Source organism: Saccopteryx bilineata, chromosome 1 (genome assembly GCF_036850765.1).
Source record: "Saccopteryx bilineata isolate mSacBil1 chromosome 1, mSacBil1_pri_phased_curated, whole genome shotgun sequence".
NCBI classification, from domain to species: domain Eukaryota; kingdom Metazoa; phylum Chordata; class Mammalia; order Chiroptera; family Emballonuridae; genus Saccopteryx; species Saccopteryx bilineata.
The window spans coordinates 114,650,658-114,655,983 of NC_089490.1; positions in this window are offsets into that span (position 1 = coordinate 114,650,658).

Here is a 5,326-nt window from a genome sequence, read left to right on the forward strand (position 1 = left end):
AAAGGGACTTTGCTTGGGTCTCTGGGTGCATGATGCAGTCAGTGTGAAGATGATGTTTTTATTGATTTGTATGCTTAAAACGCCTATGGTTTTGTGAAGCAATGTCACCACAATAAATTCTAATAAAAAAATAGAGAGAGAGATTTTTGTTTAGAAAAAGAAAATTTTGAAAGCAGCAAGAGAATAGTGACTATAAGGGAACCCTTAAAGACTATCAGCAAATCTCTCATCATGAATCTTGTAGGTCAGAAAAAAATGAGGATGATATATTCAAAAAACTGAAAGGAAAAACCTTGCCAACAAAGAATACTATTGTATATCTGGCAAAATTATGCTTGAAAACAAAGAAGGCAAGATCAAGTCTTTCTTAGAAAATAAAAAATGAGTTAGTTTATCTAGACCTGTCTTACAGAAGGGCTTAAAAGAGCTTTTTAAGTTAAAATGAAAACTTGCTAACCTGCAATACAAAAGTGTAAGAAAGCGTAAGTCTCACAGGCAAAATAAATATATAGGCAAATAAAGAATAAAATAACAGTGTAGTGGTGGTACATAAGTTGCATTTAACCTTAATATATTAATAAAAGTTAAAAGGTAAAAACTTGTTAATGGGTACACAATATAAAAAGAAGCACTCTGACTATAAGAACACAAAGTTTGAGAATAGGAGAGTAAAAGTGTAAAGTTTGTATGAAATTGAAATTGTTATTACCTTAAAATAAATGGTTATAACTACAAGATATTTTATACCAGCCTCAAGCTAATCCGAAAGAAAAAAATTATAATAGATACGAGAGAGAGAGAGAGAGAGAGAGAAATCAAAACAAATAATTACAAAATTCATCAAATGGTCAAAGAAGACAGGAAGAAAGGAAGAGAGGAAAAAAACAATAGCAAAGCAGACAGTAAACAATTAACAAAATGACAATAGTAAATCCTCACATATCAATAATTACTTTAAATGTAAATGAATTAAGCTCACCAATCAAAAGGTATAGACTGGCTGAATGAATTTTAAAAACACCAGTTCCAGTGATATGTTGTCTATAAGAGATTTAATTTAAATTTAAAGACACCGGCTAAAGTGAAGAGATAGAAAAAGGTAACCAAAGCCTTAGCCGGTGACTCAGTGGATAGAGCATCAACTCGGCTTATGGATGTCCCAGGGTTTATTTCCAGTCAGGGCACACAGAAGCAACCATCTCCTTCTACCCCTCACTCTCTTCTCTTCCTCTTCCCCTCCTTCAGCCAGTGTTTTGATTGGCTTGAGCATTGGCACTGGGTGCTGTGCATAGTTTAGTTGGTCCCAACATCAACCTCAAGCACTGAAGATAGATCAGTTGATTCAAGCATTGGTCGGCTTCAGATGGGGGTTGCCAGGTGGATGAGTTGAGGTCCATGTGGGAGTCTGTCTCTCTATCTCCCCTCCTCTCAGTTAAAAAAAAAAAAAGACGAATTAATACCAATCCTTCTTAAACTCTTCCGAATAAGAAGGAGAAGAAGGAGGAGGAGGAGGAGGAGGAGAAGGAGGAGAGCGAGCACTGCCAAACTCATTTTTATGAGGCTAGCATCACCCTAATACCCTTTAATACCAAAGCTAGATAAAGAGATCAAAAAAGAAAACTACTGGCAAATATCCTTGATGAAATAAACCCAAAAATTTTCAATAAAATACTAGCAAACTGAATTTAATAGCACAATAAAGATATCTTACACCATGATCAAGTGGGATCTTTCTCTGAGATGAATGGATAGTTCAATATATTCACATCAATGTGTGATACACATTAACACAATGAAAGAAAAAACCACAAGATCATCTTAATAGATGAAGAAAAGGCATTTGACAAAATTCAGCACCCATTTGTGATTAAAACTCTTAACAAGATAGGTATAGAAAGAACTTAACTCAATATAACAAAGATCATCTATGGAAATCTCACAGCTAACATCACCATCAATGGGGGAAATTAAACTATTCTGCCAAGATCCAGTACAAGGCAAGAATGCTTACTCTTGCCACTTCTCTTCAATATAACACTGAAAGTCCTAGCTAGAGCAATTAGGCAAGAAAAAGAAAGAAAAGTCATCTGTAAAAGAAAAAACTTCCTTGTGTTTCTCTTTCATTCTCACACTATTACTATACTTCACTTCTGACAACAGATGTGTAGGTTTTCCATGAGTCAAATAATTCTCTGATACTATATAGGTGAATGTTCTCAATTTAATTCAATTGCGGCACCATATACCCGGAGACAGTGTTAGATCCCACAGGTTAAAAGTTCAGTCCCACAGACTGCTGCCCCCAACTTCTTATGCACATTTGGTGGCCAGTTTGGATTCAAATCTAATTTTCTAACTGTTAATTTGTTGCTATTCTCACTTCCTGAGGTAGGAGAAAGAGTAAATTATTTTTGTTGTGTTTTAATTTGGTCTGGGGATTGCAAATATGAAAGGGGTGGGCGAGGTGGAAAACTGCCAGGTGCTTTTTAGTTCAGATATAAAGAAAGAAGGGAATTGTAGTTCTGGGAATCCCTTGTTGTAGTATGCAACCAGGAAAAAGATTTTCAAATATGAAGGACCAAAGTAACAGTCCTTCCTGGATCCTTTAATGTAAAAATTATGTCTTCTTTATGTTGTAAAACTACTAGCATGTAGGTTATAATTAAAGGGAGACAGGCTCTGCTGGGAAAGTTTCAAGGGTCAAAAGCAAATAGTGGAACACCTGGGTTAGCAGATTTATGAGACACAGTCTTCAGCAGAACACAAAACCTTTAAAGATATGAGAGAAGAAGGGACGGGGCAGCTGACAAGTCACCTTCATGTGCCACTCCCTTGGTTTTGGCAACATTTTGGGTCTCTTTTGTTTCTTACTAAGAGTCCTTCCTCATCTTCTCCAGGACAGGAGCACACTGCACCTCTACACTCTATAGCAGTCTCTTATTTCATTGAAGATGCCCAAATATGAATTTTTCAAAAGGACTTTTACCCTGTAACTGGAACTAAAATATGAAAAGTTGTTTTGGTTTTTTTTTACACTAAGCACAAGGTAAAGGTTCTGATCTAAATTCACTGAGGAAGAGTGGCTTCAATAAAGTATTTCCTAACTCAGCAGATTGACTGAAATACACCCTGAATCACGGAATGCCTGTTGCTCCCCCCAGTCAAGCTGTTTGCTTACGAGGGGCCTCTTGTGTTTGTGTGTAAATTTGCCACATTTTTTTTTATTAGCTTATGTCCTTAATGAAATGTTATGTAATCCGATAAAATATATATGACAACTTCCAGAAATATTAAACAAAGGCAAATTACTAAGAAATATGTTGTGGCAAAATGGCTACAAAACACTGAGAGATAAAAAAAAATTTTACCCTTAGACAGCGTGTCAGTTGCCTTAAAATATCAAACACTAAAAATAGCAGAAGATGCACTAGGGATGGGGTTTACTTAAGAAAACTGAGTCAGAGCTGAAATCTGGAGTCTCAAAGAAAATTTCTTGCCCTGACACCAACCAATTGGTGAATCAATGAACATTAATATGTTTTGAGATAAAGTAAAACATTTAAGTTATAAGTAAATAATTTGTAATGATTCCTGCTTTAACTGATTTTTTTTTTCTGTGAAGGAAACACTGGTCCTATTTGCAGAGAGTAACCTAATACCGGGTGGAGTCCAATAACTAAAAGGCCTCGGTGTTGTTAAGCACTCAATAGGTTTGGAGATGAAAACCCTCTAGTTAGGCAGAGAGTAACATAAATTGCTTTATATAAATGAGGAAGAGTTGAAGTTCCCAGGGCAAATCAGGAGGGAGGGAGAGAGGAGGGGTGGAAAGAGAAAATGGGAAAGAGGACCAGTGAGATGGCAGAAGGCTGGGAGCTGCAGAGAAAGAAATGGCCAGTGACTAAGGCTTTGTGGAATGGGGGCTGAAGACTTCTAAGAACAAAGATGTACAAAATAAATATGAAGTTACTTGTATTTTCCTTGAGGAAAGTATGCCTTACTTAATTTCTTTTATTGAGTGCCCTTTAACTGTTCTCAGCATTTGAGTTATAACACTAGTGAACAAATTTCTGCCTTTAAAATTGTATCCTACTGGGAATTTAAAACTGATAAAACTTGTTAATTCTTCCCAAACCTTCAATCAAGTCTGTGCCATCTACCACCTGCCTGATTTGTAGGAAAGACACCCAGATCTGTGTCAGACTGATGGGGTGAGAACAGAAACAGGGCAGCTAGATGAGTTGCAGAAGCAGGAGTTTCAAATCAGAGATGATAATGGTAACTCAAGACTTCAGAACTTGATAAAATATTGAGGAGGGCCTTTCTTTCTTTCTTTCTTTCTTTCTTTCTTTCTTTCTTTCTTTCTCTCTTTCTTTCCTTCTCTTTCCTTTTTTTCTTTCTGGTTTTGGACTTTCTACAGGTATGTAATGAGAGTCAAGGTAATCTGATCTAGATCACAAGATAAGGTGACCCTATTGACACCCAAATCACTATTGTAGACTAGAGCTGCCTCTCTTGATCTAGCACCAGTGCCTGTGATGCTTACTTAAGGCTGACAGGTTTATTTCTTTTTCTTAAGATACGTACCAGTTCCCTGGAGTCTTCCCCTCCCTCCTTCCTGAATTCATTTTATACAGCATTCCTATGTGCTCCAGGAAGGGCTAGTGCAGGTGATGGTTATATAGTTGCCAGAGGTAGCTGGAAATCTATTAAATTTCCTGGTGACTCTTGGATTAGTAGTCAGTGGTTTCAAACTTTTTAAAGTTGGGGCACATTTAAAATCCTACAAGTAATTGTGGCGCCCTATATACAAATTTCTGAGAAATATGTTATAATAATTAAGTCAAATATTAAGGAAAAAATATAAAGTCCAAATGTGCTTTTATGGTAATTAAATGAAATAAAGATGACAAAATTAAATTTATTCTGACATTAAAAAACATTTTTATGTTACATTTTTTAGTTATGCCTTTTAGAACTCATAAAAAAGGGGTTAAAAAATAAAAAAAGTTATATTTTTATATATATAGATACATTCTTAGGAAGATTTAGTAAATTCAGCAGATCTGGAGCAAATATGTTAAGTTTTCTCATTCTTGTGTTTATGAGAAACATGAGCCTGATGTGTCCTAGTGATTTCTACAATGTTTGTGCATATATTTGAAAGGCAAACTCTCATTTCCTCATCAATACATTGAAAAATTCCTCTCTTTTTACTCTTAATTGTGTTGAATGCAGAAAACCCCCACCATACATATCATCTTAACTTTACATCAAACAAAAGATAGAAGAAACTTGCCAGAAGAAACTTGTCTTTCCGGGAAACATG